Source organism: Musca autumnalis, unplaced genomic scaffold (assembly GCF_047663935.1).
Source record: "Musca autumnalis isolate F117 unplaced genomic scaffold, ASM4766393v1 scaffold_3, whole genome shotgun sequence".
Classification (NCBI taxonomy): domain Eukaryota; kingdom Metazoa; phylum Arthropoda; class Insecta; order Diptera; family Muscidae; genus Musca; species Musca autumnalis.
In genome coordinates this window covers 164,242,098-164,260,187 of record NW_027411866.1, presented here as the reverse complement: position 1 = coordinate 164,260,187, position 18,090 = coordinate 164,242,098, and the positions used below count along the sequence as shown (strand labels likewise).

The 18,090-nt window shown below is 35.1% G+C and overlaps 1 protein-coding gene across 8 annotated transcripts in view; it reads left to right on the top strand.

The window, feature by feature from the left end:
• RhoU overlaps nt 1-18,090 on the top strand; it is a 417,760-nt gene that overhangs the window by 203,608 nt on the left and 196,062 nt on the right. For 4 of the 8 annotated variants that reach the window (XR_012411609.1, XR_012411607.1, XM_073975220.1 and 1 more), the window contains exon 3: nt 3,544-3,587. The exons of the other annotated variants lie outside the window; for them this stretch is intronic. The gene's annotated coding sequence lies outside the window, so the exon portion shown is untranslated. The remainder of the gene's footprint in view (nt 1-3,543; nt 3,588-18,090) is intronic. 8 annotated transcript variants of the gene reach the window in all.

Genomic DNA, 18,090 nt, shown 5'->3' with positions numbered 1-18,090 from the left:
TAATGTTGCCTCAAACAAGTTATTTAAAAAATCCACGCATATTGCTCTAATGTTGCCTCAAACAAATTGTTTAAAAATCCACGCATATTGCTCTAATGTTGCCTCACAAAAATTGTTTAAAAAATCCACGCATATTGCTCTAAAGTTGCCTCACAAAAATTGTTTAAAAAATCCACGCATATTGTTTTAATGTTGCCTCAAACAAATTATTTAAAAAATCCACGCATATTGCTCTAATGTTGCCTCAAACAAATTGTTTAAAAAATCCACTCATATTGCTCTAATGTTGCCTCAAACAAATTGTTTAAAAAATCCACGCCTATTGCTCTAATGTTGCCTCAAACAAATTGTTTAAGAAATCCACGCATATTGCTCTAATGTTGCCTCAAACAAATTTTTTAAAAAATCCACGCATATTGCTCTAATGTTGCCCCAAAAAAATTGTTTAAAAAATCCACGCATATTGTTCTAATGTTGCCCCAAAAAAATTGTTTAAAAAATCCACGCATATTGCTCTAATGTTGCCCCAAAAAAATTGTTTAAAAAATCCACGCATATTGCTCTAATGTTGCCCCAAAAAAATTGTTTAAAAAATCCACGCATATTGCGATCATGTTGCCTCAAACAAATTGTTTAAAAAATCCACGCATATTGCTCTTATGTTGCCTCAAACAAATTGTTTAAAAAATCCACGCATATTGCTCTAATGTTGCTCCAAAAAAATTGTTTAAAAAATCCACGCATATTGCTCTAATGTTGCCTCAAACAAATTGTTTAAAAAATCCACGCATATTGCTCTAATGTTGCCCCAAAAAATTGTTTAAAAAATCCACGCATATTGCTCTAATGTTGCCTCAAACAAATTGTTTAAAAAATCCACGCATATTGCTCTAATGTTGCCTCAAACAAATTGTTTAAAAAATCCACGCATATTGCTCTAATGTTGCCTCAAACAAATTGTTTAAAAAATCCACGCATATTGCTCTAATGTTGCCTCAAACAAATTGTTTAAAAAATCCACGCATATTGCTCTAATGTTGCCTCAAACAAATTGTTTAAAAAATCCACGGATATTGCTCTAATGTTGCCTCAAACAAATTGTTTAAAAAATCCACGCATATTGCTCTAATGTTGCCTCAAACAAATTGTTTAAAAAATCCACGCATATTGCTCTAATGTTGCCTCAAACAAATTGTTTAAAAAATCCACGTATATTGCTCTAATGTTGCCTCAAACAAATTGTTTAAAAAATCCACGCATATTGCTCTAATGTTGCCTCAAACAAATTGTTTAAAAAATCCACGCATATTGCTCTAATGTTGCCTCAAACAAATTGTTTAAAAAATCCACGCATATTGATCTAATGTTGCCTCCAAAAAATTGTTTAAAAAATCCACGCATATTGCTCTGATGTTCGTTGAAAAATATTGGTTAAAAAATCCTCTCATATTGCTCTAAAATATTGATGCACAATTTCCCTCGTCCAAATTGTGTCTTGATTTCCCCATTTTAATATTTTCACTTTTAGGTGTTAATTCGAGTGAAGTTAATTTTAAAGCCCAGCAGTTTTAAATCAATAAAAGCAGAAAAAACTACACAAAAGTTTATGTCAATAGGTTAAAAATATAAGAAAAAATTGGAAAAAATATTTACGCATTTAAACGACCAATCAAATCCGTCCCAGAATTCATAGAAAACTGGGACAAACAATGACAAAATAAGAAAAAAGAAGTGTAAAGGACAGCAAAATTAAATGAAATGACTTTTCAAATTGAAATAAACATTTAATAAAAATAAAACTTTTTTAGCAACATCAGTTTTTTTTCGTTTGTATACAACGAAAAGTGTTGAAAATTAACAAGAAAATACAATGAAACAAACTCTTTGAATATTTTCTTCTTTGCTTGTTGTTGAAGCAGTGTCAAAGTGTATATAAAAAAATTACTTTCTCTTGAAATTCTACTTCTCCGAACTTTTGATTTTTTGCGATTTCATGAAATTCAATTTAACTTATCAATATTAAGTGGAAATTTAAGAATGTTCGAAAATTTTTGTCATTTCTTTTAAAGTAAGATCTTATTGAATATTGATTATTGCTTTGAGTTGAGGAGTGTATTAAAAACAAGTAAAAAAGTATCAGTCGGCTTTGCCGACAGAGATATACCCTCAGACTGTGTATATTGAAACAATTTTTTTCCAAAAAACGCATGTATTTAGGGAGTTTTAAAAATTTTGGGCGTTTGAACTGACAAAAATGTTGATTAGGATTTAATATCAAAAGTTTTGCGAAGGAGATACTAAAAAGAATGGATCTCCAGCCACTACATATGGTACCATAGGGGTTTTTTAGAACTTCAGGGATTTTTGCTCAAGAAGTATGAACTTGCCCCTGAAACAACTTTTACCATCGCAATTGAGGCACCAATGCAAGTTGCTTCAACAAAAATCAAAGTGATTCGAAAGCCGGTCTTAAAGTGAACATGTATCCGAAATTTTGAGTGGGAGGTACCGGATGGAGTGGACAAATATAGTCCATATTTGAACCTGATCTATATCTGGTAGATATATTAGGATGTGTAAAGTATGGGCCAATTCGGCCACTCTCTTCAAGAGTTATCGTACGCACAATTTTTCCGAACATTTTTGAACTTTTTTGGGGGAGGTACCTGAAGGAGTGGACCGATATGGCTTATCTTCGAACTTAAACTATGTTTGGACAAAATATTACTAAGGCCAAACTTTGGACCGAATCGGCAGACCTGTTCGAGAGTTATTTTGCCCTCCAACCTCCTCACACGGTGTCATAGGGGTTTTTTGCAACTTTCAGGCTATTTTCTCAGGAAGTATGGACTTGCCCCTGATGAAACTTATACCGTCGTATGGAGGGCAGTGAATACAAGTTGCTTAAGCAAAAATCAAAGCGATTCGAGATATGTTCCTAAACTGAACTTTACCAAAATTTTGTATGGGAGGTACCCGACGGAGTGGACCGATTGAGTCCATATTAAAACTTGATCTAAGTCTGGTACACGCTCCACGATGGGCAAAGTATGGACCAAATCGGTTACACCCTTCAAGAGTTATCGTGCGTACAAATTTTCCGAACATTTTCGAACTTTTGTGGGGGAGGTACCGGAAGGAGTGGACCGATATAGCTCATCTTCGAACTTAAACTAAGTTTGGACAAAATATTACGAAAACCAAAATTTGAACCGAATCGGTTCATCCCTTCGAGAGTTATCGTGCGCTCCAGCCAGCCAGACAGGCAGACAGACAGACAGACAGACGGACGGACATTGCTCAATCGACTCCAAATTGTCTGAAACACATTTCGTCCAAACATACTTGGGGTCTAAAACCATTATTTCGATGAGGCACATTTTGCCCGTATGAAAGTGTATATACCCTTCATAGCCTAAAGGCTGAGGGTATAAATATATATGTATATCAAAGGAAGTTGAATTTAATCTTTTTAAAATAATATTTGTATTGTACTGTATTGTATTGTACTTTATTCATTTTTATTATTTTTCTATTTTACAGGTAAGAAATTATCATCATAAAGGCAACATCAGCATAAATTCAAGGTATTTATAAACGTTTCTTCATACCAGGAATGGCTATAAAAAGTATTTGTTTAATTCACATTATATAGAAAATAAACTTAATCCCTTGATAATTGAATTGAAACATAATCATCACATTCAACAATGAATTGAATTTAATGAATCCTAATAACTGCTGGGGTGTCGACAAAAAACTCCATCTCTGTTTAATCACGCTATTATATTTCAGTTCTCCAGCTGGGAAACCTAAAAAAATAGTTAGAGAAAGTTTAATCGAATTGATTGTTGTGGCGGCTTGTTTTTTTTTCAAACATGATTCTCACAATTTGTTATAAATTTCAATTAAAACATTTACAATGCCGCTGCACGTCAGCAAAAAACTTCACTCGCCTAAAGTCATTGTAGAAAGAGAAAAAAACAACTTTACAAAAATAATTAAAATTTATTGCATATTTGGATGGTAAATTGAATATTGTTTAATGCCTATTCTACCGTTATAAATCAAGCTTATTGTTGATTTTAACACACATGCTACCACCTTCTTCGTTATACACCATTTTGTTAAAAAAAAAAAAAAAAAAAACAACAACTGAAGTCCAATTAAAATGTTCATCAGCAAAGAAATAGGTTTTGTGCATTTTATTTTCCTTGCTTTCTTTCTGAGGTAAAAATAAAACTAAATTATAAATAAGAATGCACTTCATTGGGAATAATATTCAAATATTAATATAATGCCCATCTCGCAATATTGAGGTCATAGCATCTATCATTTGTTGTAGTAATGTAGTGATGTCTGTATGTATGCTTTGGCATACCCACTTACATCTTTTTTCAAACGCATTTTGTCTTATTAACCCATTTTTATTATCCGGAACCATATGGGTTTCCATTGATAAAACAAGTTTTACGTACAATGGTTTACATATGTATATTTCCACACAGTTGATGATTTCTTAAATGACTACCTACATGCTAATTAATGTTGGCTGATGGGCAACAGGTTGGCTTAAAATGCAACGACGACCCACTCTGTGTTTATGAATGACTGGAGGGTTTTGGAATGACGACAAATTACATTCAAATGTACACCTTACAAGACGAGATTTTTATTCCACGTTGAGGGCTGGGAAATAATATGGAAAAAAACATTAAGGAAAGGATCATAGTCGGGTGAGGCCGACTATATGATACCCTACAGCACTGTAAATATGTAAAATATAGGGGATATATATCAATTTGAACTAATTTCTATAGAATATGGTACAGTTATTACTAGACAAAATTCCGTCACACATTCCAAATTTCATCAAAATTGGATAGATCGGACGAAAATATATATGGAAGCTATATCCAAATCTGAACCGATTTCGATATAATTTGGCAAACTTATTTCTAGACCGAATTCAGTCACACATTCCAAATTTCACCATAATCGGACGTATATAGCGTGTTTGGAGCAGCAAATACGTCAAATCGGCCGAAAATATATATGGGAGCTATATCCAAATCTGAACCGATTTCAATGTAACTTGGCACATTTATTTTTAGACCATATTCAGTCACACATTCTAAATTTCATCAAAATCGTACGTATGCACCGTGTTTTGTGCAGCAAAAACGTCAAATCGGCCGAAAATATATATGGGAGCTATATCCAAATCTGAACCGATTTTAATGTAACTTGGCACATTTATTTTTAGACCATATTCAGTCACACATTCCAAATTTCATCAAAATCGGATGTATGCACCGTGTTTGGTGCAGCAAATACGTCAAATCGGCCAAAAATATATATGGGAGCTATATCCAAATCTGAACCGATGTTCACCAAAAGCAATAGCGTTCTCCCTATGGCTAAAAAAATTATATTACCAAATTTTCAGCTGAATCGGACAAAAAATGCGACCTGTACGTTGCAAACAAAAATACATGGACAGACGGACATGCATAAATCGACTCAGAAAGTGATGATATGTATATCCCCAAAAGGAACTATGGGTCTATTTCGTTTCCTTTTGTATGTTAAATAAAAAAGCACAAAGACATAATACCCCTTACCACAGTGTGGTGTAGGGTATAATGATCGACGCATGTCACTTTTGAGTCGCACAATGGTTCAGAAATCGATTTGCCTAACAAAAACGCCAATTTTTTGTTGTCACCGTTTGTTTATTGCTATATGCGATCCGTAGTACTCATTTTGAAACTAAGGAACCAAAAAAATTTGTTTCAAATAGTGGGCGTGGCGTGTTCATAAAGACAATAATTTTACCCCATTTTGAAAATACGTAATTTTTCCAAATTTTTTGAGAAAGAAATAGCTGTTTCTCGGAAACTATAACAGATATTGTATTCATTTTTTGTTAGATAGGTAAGATGATATTAATAAGAGTGCAACAATACCTATCTTTTAAAAAATTCTAACAAAATCGATTAGCGTTTACTAGAGTTACTCCATGTTATGCCAGATTAGCCAAGTGTGTAAACGTACGCCAAACTGCAACGAACCCAGCAAAACTATCCGATTTTATTCAGTTGGTCACCAAATAACTTAGACCTTTGGGCCATTATATATATCAGGAAACACGAAGGATCCTCGAACACTCACTTAAAGGATCCTCGAACCGCACTTAAACAAAAATGTTAAACACTTGAGTGGGTGATACCCTAAACAGTGGACCGACAGGGTCCACTTTTGACTAAATCGGTTGCTCCGTTTATGAGATATCGCGCGTATCATCTTCGCGAACATTTTCGAACTTTTGGGGGGGAAGTACCCGAAGGAGTTGACATACATATACATATAGTCCATACTGTAACCGGATCTTACTTACTTACTTTACTTAGGTGGCTCTGCTTTCGCACAGTACATTGCACAGTGGAAAAATGTACCGATTTAGCGCGCCAAAAGTACAAATCTGTGTTTTTTTGCATGTTTGTCCATAAATTCGATATGAACAGCTATAAATTGACAATTTTACTTCATTTATTAATATATTTGGTAAATTTGTATTTTTACCGTAGAATGGTACCTATCGATTTTCGGTATTTTAAAGATTTCTACCACATTATCCAACCGAAACGGCTAGGATTTGGTATTTAGTCTCCGTGGGGGTTATGCATACACTCCTATAAACATTTGCGGTATAGGTCCACGTTTTCATAGAGCCCCCATAGACCGGTACCACCAATTTCGGTAATTTTTGAGGTTTTAGACACATTATCCAACCGAAATAGCTGAAAGTTGACATTTAGTCTTCGTTGGTGGTAAAAAATATTCCGACGGAGAATTTTCGGCACAGGTACACGCATTGATATGGCCCCCATAGAAAGGTACCGCCCTAATTTCAGCATTTTTACATAAAAAATACTATTAATAAAACAAGTGAGCAAAGGCTATAGTCGGGACGGGGCCGACCATGTGATACCCTACACCACTACCCCTGTGCATAAGCTTTTCACTGGTAAACATTTCTTTTAGGGAATATAATTCGACTACCACAAAAAATAATATGCCTCTTTCTCTCCATAAGCAACCAAACTTTCGTGACCATCCGATCAAAATTACGACCTGTAGCTTGATTGCAAAAAATGGAAGAATTGGATGCATTACCGACTATTGTGGCATTTCCCTTGTTTGACCACCTTCGCCAAACTGCTTTACACCAATGTAAAGGTAATATTTTCTTCTTCCATTGACAGGTTTTGCCGTTGGAATACCCCTACTAGAAGCCAATATATTCACAAAGAATAAAACTTTGAATTTGTCTCCAAATGAGTTTTTCCCCATTCCGACCCCTAAATTTTATCCGACTATCACCAAAATCAATAGGCTTCTTCCTCTGTGGGACCAGCATCAACTCCCAAAAACTTCGTGACGATCCGATCAAAATTGCGCCCTGTAGCGTGATTACAAACAAATCGAAAAATGGGATGCATTACCGACCATTGCGATATCTCTGTTGTTTGAGCAGCTACGACAACCTACTTGCTTTTGATTTGATATACCACTTTGCCTTTGATATACTTCTTAAAGAAACAGAGATATTGGCTTTGAAATAAAACGTAGACCTTTTCTCCAAATAAGTTTTTGCCCATACCAACCCCTAAATGTTATCCGACCATAATAAAAATCAGTAGGCATCTTCCACTGTGGGACCCCCATTAACCCCTAAAATTTCGTGACGATCCGATCAAAATTGCAACCTGTGGCGTGATTACAAAATAATCGGAAAATGGGATGCATTTTGCCATATCTCTGCTATTTGACCACCTACGACAACCTACTTTACATCGTTGTAAAGGTGATATTTTCTACTTTCCTGGCCAGGTTTTGCTTTTGCTATACCTCTTAAAGAAACAGAGATATTGGCTTTGAAATAAAACGTTGACCTTTCTCGAAAAAAGTGTTTGCCCATTCCGACCCGTAAATATTATCCGACCATCATCAAAATCAATAGGCTTCTTTCCGTTTGGGACCTCCATTAACGCCCAAAATTTCGTGACGATCCGATCAAAATTGCGACCTGTAGCGTGATTACAAAAAAATCGGAAAATGGGATGCATTATCGACTATTGCCATATCTCTGCTATTTGACCACCTACGACAACCTACTTTACATCGTTGTAAAGGTGATATTTTCTACTTTCCTGGCCAGGTTTTGCTTTTGCTATACCTCTTAAAGAAACAGAGATATTGGCTTTGAAATAAAACGTTGACCTTTCTCGAAAAAAGTGTTTGCCCATTCCGACCCGTGAATATTATCTGACCATCATCAAAATCAATAGGCTTCTTTCTCTTTGGGACCTCCATTAACCCCCAAAATTTCGTGACGATCCGATCAAAATTGCGACCTGTAGCGTGATTACAAAAAAATCGGAAAATGGGATGCATTATCGACTATTGCCATATCTCTGCTATTTGACCACCTACGACAACCTAATTTACATCGTTGTAAAGGTGATATTTTCTACTTTCCTGGCCAGGTTTTGCTTTTGCTATACCTCTTTAAGAAACAGAGATATTGGCTTTGAAATAAAATGTTGACTTTTCTCCAAATAAGTGTTTGCCCATTCCGACCCCTAAATATTATCCGACCATCACCAAAATCAATAGGCTTTTTCATCTGTGAGACCCCCATTAACCCTCAAATTTTCGTGACGATCCGATCAAAATTGCGACCTGTAGCGTGATTTCCAAAAAAATAGAAAAATGGGATGTATTACCGAATATTGCGCTATATCCGTTGTTTGGTTACCTACGCCGACCTAGTTTGCATCATTGTAATGACGGGATCTTTTTCTTTCATAGTCAGGCTTTGCTTTTGGAAAATTTGCAACCAAAGCAGTGATATTCGTCAATATAATTAAAACCACAAAAATGAAAATTGGGGTTTTATTTGCTACTGTTGTGATATCTTCGTTGTTTGATCACCTACGAGCACCTACTTTACATCATTAGAAAGGTGATATTTTGTGCTTTCATTGTCAGGTTTTGCTTTTGCTATACCCCATATAGAAGCTGAGATATTCGTTGTCTTTTTATCCACCTAAGTTTTTTGCCCTTTCCGACCCCTAAATATTATCCGACCATCACCAAAATCAATAGGCTTCTTCCCCTCCGGGACCTCCATCAACATCCAAAATTTCGTGGCGATCCGATCAAAATTGCGACCTGTAGCGTGATTACAAGGTTTAGATAGACAGACGGACAGACGGACGGACTGACGGACGGACACACATACCCAGATCGACTCAGCTCGTCGAGACATTCATTTTGGTATATACAAGTATGGGTCTACGACCATTATTTCGATGCGTTACAAACTTTTTGGCCAAAACCCATACTTTGCACATTGTGAATTTTTTACCCGACTTAGATGAGGTTCCAATATGGACTCAAGTGGTCCACTCCTTCGGGTACCTCCTACACAAAATTTTGGAAAAGTGCAGTTTGGGACCTGCTCTCGAATCGCTTTGATTTTTTTTTAACAACTTGTAGCAACTAACAACTTCAGCAGGGGTAAGTCCATACTTCCTGAGAAAATAGCCTGAAACGTGCAAAGACAACCCCATGACACCTTGTGTAGTGGTTGGAGCGCAAGATAACTCCCGAATGGATCTGCCGATTCGTTCTAAAATATATTATCCTTCGTAATATTCTGTCCAAACTTAATTTAAATTTGATGATAAGTCATATCGGTCCACTACTTCAGGTATCCCTCCAAAAAAGTTCAAAAATGTTCGGAAAATTTGTGCGCACGATAACTCTTGAACAGAGCGATCGATTTGGTCCATACTCTACACATCCTAATATGTCTACCAGATATAGATCAGGTTTGAATATGAACTATATTTGTCCACTCCTACGGGTACCTCCCACACAAAATTTCGGATAAATTCACTTCAAGGCCCGCTCTCGAATCACTTTGATTTCTGTTGAAGCAACTTGCATACGCTGCCTCTTTTACAACGGCAATAGTTTTTTCAGAGGCAAGTCCATACTCCTGTCCTGTCCATACTCCCCTGTCCCGCCTGGGATGTTTGTGGAACAATTGTAGTCCATACTTCTTGAGTGAAGTCCATAGTTCTTGTCCAACCTTAGTTTCTGCTTGATGATGGGCAATATCGGTATTTCCCCCAATATTTAAAAAATGCCACTAAAATGGTATGCACGATATATCTTGAAGGGGGCAACCAATGTGGGTCAAACTTTTGAACTCCTACACAGAAAAAAATAAATACTGCATTTCAGGAATAGTGTTCATAAAATGTTGCCAAGGTTCAAATTTCTGCATTTCATGAACGCCGTTCATAAAGCAAAAATAGTGTTTTTTTTTTTTGAGAGATTGAAAATAAAACAATTTTGATGAGTTGTTGTTTTTATTATTATTGACTAACCACCACACACACCAACCAAACCTGAGACTAATTTTCCAATTTTTATTAATTCTTTTATTTTGTATTATTGTAACTTACCGTTTCTTCTAATGATTTTCACTGTAGTTGTTATCGTCTTGTGAACATAGCAGAACAATATGGTCCATATGTACATACATACATGTTGAGTCTATCAGCACTAGGTTGAGATATTAGATGTTGACTTTATATTAAAGAAATTACAAATTTGTAGTTGCGAAGTATTTGACTATACTAACTTTGCTTTCTTCGACACCAAACGCACTGAAGTTGTTTGGTTTGTCAGTTAACTAACAACACTGGTAGTTTAGGTGTGTTGTTGTGGTGTGTATGTGTGTGGTGTGGTTTGTTGATACATTGCCAATGCGATGGTGAGACGACGAGACCATTCAAAAGAAAACGTGAACAAAGTTGAGAGCATTTACCAAACAAGAGAGGAAATATGAGAGCAAATAGTGGAATATCGGGAAAAATAGGAAAGTGCATCTCATGAAAATATTTCATATTTTTGAGAAAATAATGGCTTTCGGATGGAAATAAGAAACTGCACATGTATCTTATGTGAGGTACCTGTATAGTATGAAAAACTACATCACAAACGAAAATATGTAAAAATTCTTGAAATATTTTTTTCTGTGTAATATTTTTTTTCCAAATTTAGTTTAACTTCTAAAATGGTCGTCTCCTTAGGGTACCTCCCCCACAAATGTTCAATATTTATGTCTAAGTGCAGTTCACAGCCACATTATGTTTTCCGTGGACAAATCCATGCTTCCTGACATAATGATCCAAAAGGTGTAATATGACCCACTAAAGTGATTAGTTGGCGCTATATCAATCGAAAATAAGACCAACTTCCATAATGTACTATGTCGGCCCATTCCTTCAAGTACCTCCTCCGCAACATTTTGAACTTTAATCCTAATCCACATTTTTGTCGGCAAGTTCAAATGTCCAAAAAGAGCCACAAAATTCTGTACGTAGATGAAAGTTTCGATTCATATAGGCTGAGGGTCGTAAATCCGGCTGATACTTTTTTACTTGTTTTTACTGAATTAGGTATAATTTGGTATTTAGGTTCCCTAGTGACCAAAAACTATGGACATAGCTTAATGTTTTGGTATAGCTCCCACCGCCCGATTTGAGGTATTTTGACGTTTTAGTCACATTTCAAATCGAAATAGCTATAATGTGGGATTTAGGGTTGCTAGTGACCAAAATACGTATCTTCCAAAAATTATGGACACAGGTCCATCTTTTGTTACAGCTCCCGTATAACGCCCGATTTGAGCGGAGTCGCTAGACAATCCGTTTGGACTAGGCAATAAATACTATCAATGAACTAGATATATAATCGGGATGAGAGCTCTTCGATTGTCTTTTCAAAGATTCTGAGTGAAAATGAATTGTCAATAGGCAGAAAACTCAGTCCAGCAAATGTATGTATGTACGAATATGTAATTATATTCGACATTTCTTGTCGAATATGGATCAGTGAGTCTCATAACTCACTGGGCTTCCTTTCTTTTTTTCAGCACTCAAATGCCATGGAGTACTTTAATAGGGCATAACATGTCACGACTATACTCGCACACATATTTTTTGTTTTATATATTGATATATGTATGTATGTATGCTTGTTTTATCAGAAGAAGAAAAAAACGAAATCACAAACGAACGACGCAAAGCTTGTTTTAGGCTTAAATTGTATTTAAAAATGCATTTTTGTTCAATTTTGGAAGTTGTCAGTTTTTATGTTGCTGTTGTTCTTTCTTTTTTTTCTCTCTATCGCCCCTGTGGCTATTAACGTTTTGAGATAACAGAAAAAAACTGGCTTTTTCACGTTGACACACATCTCTATATTGGGAGTAGTCATATCGGAATCGTTTATTTAGTTGTTTTAATACTGGCCTAACAGAAAGTGAATAACAGCAACAGCCATCAGGCAGGCGATGACCACAGAGTGCGTCATACGTTTCGTTTTGTTGTTTCTTTTTTTTTCATAGTGACACTGCATGCAATCGCTTTTGCGGTGCCATGACAGTTTTTTGGGGGTTTTGGTTTGGTTTTGATGGGTATAGAATGGATTTCCGTTCCGGTTTTTTTCTGCGTGTGCGGGTTTTTGTCACTGCTTATTGTATTTAAGGTATTATTTAAACGATATAAAATATATTCATTTATATTCAGTACTTTTTTGAGTGTTTGATGTTAAAGTTGAAGGGCTTTGTCATTGAATTTGTCAATGCAATGACGTCATCTCGTGGTGGAAATAATTACGGCTATTACTTTATTGGTTAGCTGTCAATGGTAGTTTAGTCAAATGAAATTGGGTTATTTCTGGACATTAATTGTTTTGGGTGATTTAATATATTTTTAGTTAAAAAATTTGGCAAAATATATTCGAAACCACGTAAGAATATCAGAATTTTTATCATTTTAATGTTTGAAAAATATGCCGATGTCTAGTGATTTCTTATAGTTCCTATTCTGCACTACGGTGTAAGTAAGAGAGTATAGTAAATAATAGTAAATATTCATTAAAGACAATAAATTAATTACTTCGAATCTTTTTAAAAATTGCAGTGATCGAAATTGTCATAAACTTAAAACTGTGTTCTGCATCGAATTGAATTAATTGCACCCATTATCTTGAGCCAAGTTGTTTGAACAATATCGCCAAGCACGACTAAGGCTTTAATAAAAGAACTTGTGGTTTGCGTTTCTCCCGTAATTACATTTCATAATCCAACAATAAGAGAGATAATGCCTCAAGGTTATCTGCGTAACTTCACAAAATGTTTCAGTTTTTCATTTTTCTTACTTAGCGAGGGCAATGACATGGCCAATACACCTTATTTAACCACAACAAGCCATTACAGCAAAACCACGATCATGTGTGTGATAATGGTTAAGAGATCACGTTTTTATGCTTCCAAATGGCCCAAACCATGGAACGAACCTAAACGAAAAGAAAAAGTAATGATCTTAAAGCTAGAACAAAACACAAGATAACAAATACTCCACCATCAAGTGATTGATGATCACACCATAATGTTCAAGAAAATTGTTAATTGCTACTAGACCAGAGCGTTCTCTTTGTGGCTCGCAATGCATGTTAGCCGTTGGTTGCTTTCGTTGCAGCGTCTGTTTTTGTTAACAATTTTCTTTCGATGAAAGAAAATGCAATTTAGTTCTAGCCATAGAATTTGTAAGAAAATCTTTTTGGATTTATTCCGCCATGGGGAGGCCTTTTTTAACTGCCCATTTACCATCAAAAATGTTGATAATGATAATGATGGCATTACCGTTCACAAAGAAGATGAACAAGAAGGTTCGCTTTGGTATTACAAAAGAAAACAAGTTGGTCATGTTTCGTGTGGCAGTAACTCCTCTTTTTTCGGTTGGTATGGGTGTTTTTTATATGAAAACTTTAAAAAAAAGTAAGTATGTATATTAAAATTGCCATAATGTGGAAGAACATGGAGAGGATAGGGAGGAGGATAGAAAAGAAAAATAAATATTAATTAACACTTTTGATGCCGTTTTCTGGTTTTTGAGAGAAAATTATGTGTCCCGCTCGTACGGCGTACATTTTTAAACATTTTTATACCCTCAGCATTTAGGCTATCGAGGGTATATACACGTTGATACGACCAAAAATGTTCCTCATCAAAATAATGGTTTTAGACCCGAAGTTTTTTTTTGGACGAAATTAGTTTCAGAAAATTTGGAGTCTATTAACTCACGTCCGTCCGTCTGTCTAGCTGGCTGGCGCATAACCTTCGAACGAATTAACTAACTTTTGTATATTGAATTATTCCATTTATAATTCGAATTATTCCATTTGTAATTCGAATTATTCCATTTGTAATTCGATTTTTTTTTGTTTTGAATTTCAAATAAAATAATTCGAATTACAAATGGAATAATTCGAATTACAAATACATAGAATAATTGGAATTTCAAATGTAATAATTCGAATTACAAATGGAATAATTCGAATAATAGATGGACTAATTCGAATTACAACTGGAATAATTCGAATTGCAAATGGAATTCTCGAATTACAAATGAAATGTTACGAATTACAAGTAAAATGTTTTGAATTACATCTGAAAAAGGTGTACTGTATTCAACGAAGTCATTTTGTATACATGATAATTATTTAAATTTTTCAATATAGACATGTAAATATATATTTTTTTCTTAATTCGGAGTAGTAAGAAAAAATTATTTTTTTAATCGAGCGATTTTCAAAGTATTTGCCTATTTTTACAAAAATGTTGTATTTCCTTTAATTGTGAAAATATTTGTTAAGAAAATCGCGCGATGTTTTTCACAAATATTTTCGCCTGCGACGCTATTTGCTTTTCAGAATGTGTTTGAATATTTTTACAAAAAACTTTTTATCTTTTTAAATCTTGAACATATTTTTGTAAAAAAAAAAATCGCGCGATTTTTTCAAAAATATTTTCGTTTTTCAGAAAGTATTTGAATATCTTAACAAACATTTTTGATCTTCTTATATAGTGAATATGAAAAATGTTTTTAAAAATATTCGCCTGCGCCGATTTTCGTTTTCCAGAAAGTATTTGAATATTTTTACAAAAACTTTTTATCTTCTTATATTCTTATATTATTCGCCTACGGCGCTTTTCGTTTTTCAGAAAGTTTTTTGCAAATTTTAACAAAAACTGTTTATTTTCCTGCAGGCAGACTTTTTCATTTAAAATAGGTTGGTTGGCAAATTTTTAATATAGTTCGATTTGTATTGGTTACTACTTATTTTGTACTCAATTTTTAAACAATTTTAAATTATATTATGAAAAATGTATATGAACTTAAAGTTATTTTTCAATTTTCTTATACATTTAAAATAAAAATTTAATTTAAATAAAAATCACTTACATTTTTAAAACGGACATAACTCCCATTGGGACTTCTGGGTCGGACATAGCACCCACAAAATTTGGGAGTTATGTCCGTAAACCAAGGCTGACATAACTCTCAAAATAGTTTTGGGAGTTATGTCCGTTGGGAGTTATGTCACGGTACGTAAAATAACCATCGAAGGGAGAAACTGCTTTGGCCCAAACGTTGTACATCGTATTTTTTGTTACAGCCTCGAATTAGGTCCGAGCATCGACTATATCGGACCACTCTTTCGGGTACCTCCCACATCATTCTCCCACAATTTAAAATTTTTGCAACATGTTGTATATGCGGCCTTCATTAAGACGGTACAATTTTTTTCTGTCGCAAATCCATACTTCCTGAGAAATTGACCCAAAAACCCCTATAGACATCAGAAGTATTGTGTTTGTTTATTTTCGTTAGGTCCGAGGCTGCGAGTATATCTCTGTCGGCACAGCTGACTGATACTTTCTTACTTGTTTTTTAAAGTTAGGAACCTCGAAATGGATCACTCTCTTCCTCTATTGACAAGCTTTGCCGTTGCCCCTACTAGAAGCCGATATATTGACAAAGAATAAAACTTTGAACTTGTCTCCACATGAGTCTTTCGTCATTCCGACCCCTAAATATTATCCGACTATCACCAAAGTCAATAGGATTCTTCCTCTGTGGGGACCCCAACAACCCCCAAAATTTCGTGACTATCCGATCAAAATTCCAACCTGTAGCGTGATTACAAAAAATTGAAAAATTGGATATCGCGGTTGTTTGCACACTTACGCCAACATACTTTGCATCAATATAAAGGAGATCTTTTCTTCTTCCATTGGCGGGCTTTCCTTTTGGAATACTTCTACCAGAAGCGGAGATATTCGCATAAGAAAAAACGTTGACTTTTCTCCACATAAGCTTTTTGCTAATTCCGACTCCTGAATATTATCCGACCATCACCAAACATAATAGGCTTCTTCCTACGTGGGACCCGCATCAACAAAAAATTTGTGACGATCCGATCAAAATTGCGACCAGTAGCGTGATTACAAAAAACTCGGAAAATGGGATGTATTACCGACTATTGCGATATCTCTGTTGATTGTCCACCTACGACTATTGATATACCTCTTAAAGAAACAGAGCTATTGGCTTTGAAATAAAACGTTGACTTTACTCCAAATAAGTTTTTTGCCCATTCCTACCCCTGAATATTATCCAACCAGTACCAAAATCCTTTGAAGCACCGCCTTTAACCCCCAAAATTTCGTGACGATCCGATCAAAATTGCGACCAAAAAAAAAAAAAAAAAAAAAAAAAATTGTATGTTTTACCGACTATTGTGATATCTCCGTTATTTGGTCACCTACGCGAATCTACTTTGCATCATTGTAAAGATGGGATTTTCCACTTTCATAGTCAGACTTTGTTTTTGAAAAGTCCCCAACTGAAGCTGTGGTATTCGTCATTATTATTAAAATTGCAAAAATGAAATGTTGGGTTCTATTAGCGGCTATTGCGATATCTTCGTTGTTTGACCGCCTAAGACAACCTACGTTACTTCAAAGTTTTTAGCCCATTCCGACCCCTAAATATTATCCGACCATCAACAAAATCAATAGGCTTCTCCCCCTCCAGGACCTTCACCAACACCCAAAAATTGGTGACGATCGGATTAAAATTGACACCTGTAGCGTGATTACAAGGTTTAGATGGACAGACGGACGGACGGATCAGCCAGATCGACTCAGTTCGTCGAGACATTCATTTTGGTATATATATATATATATATATATATATATATATACTAGCTGACCCGGTTCCGCGTTGCTTGCCCGTCGTTTTGGATTTCCGTGTAAGCCTTTGTAATCTGTTTACAATTTATCAGTTAAATATTGATCCCTCTAGATTTTCGAAACGCATTGTTGGCCCATCGTTTTAGTGACCAATGCACATTATCGGTGTTGTACTGTATTCTAAAATGTGGGATTGATCGCGCTTTCCCACCTATTGCAACCCGGGTTAAAGGCGTTTTTGTAGTCACGCTTACTAAAATTAAGGATATCTATAATTATACATTTTTGAAAAATTGGGTTGACCGCGATATCCCATTTCCGAGATGACCATTCAAGATCAAGACAGTAAAAATCATATTATTGCAAACGTTTTTTAAACAAAACGTTCAAAAATAACTTTCATTTCACGATTTCTAAAAAAAATTTTGTGGGGGAGGTACCCTGGTCACTCCACTGACCACTACAAAAAGTAGTTAAAAACCTATTCTCAGACCTAAAAACTCCACATACAAAATTTCATCAAATTCGGTCCAGCCGTTTCGGAGGAGTTCAAAGCCGAACACCGTGACAGGAGAATTTTATATATATACTAGCTGACCCGGTCCGCGTTGCTGGCCCGTTTTTAGTTTTCCGTGTAAACATTTATAACCCATGTACATATTTATATATCCACACTTTTTCAGATTCAATTCGAATCACTCTAGTTGTAATTCGAGAATTCCTTTTTTAATTCGTAACATTTTATTTGCAATTCGATAATTGCATTTGTAGTTCGAAATATTTCAATTGTAATTCGAATTATTCCATTTGTAATTCGACTTGTTTTACTTGTAATTCGAACTATTTTATTTGTAATCCGAATTATTCCATTTATTCCTTTTTGTTCCTTTCCTTTTTATAAATGG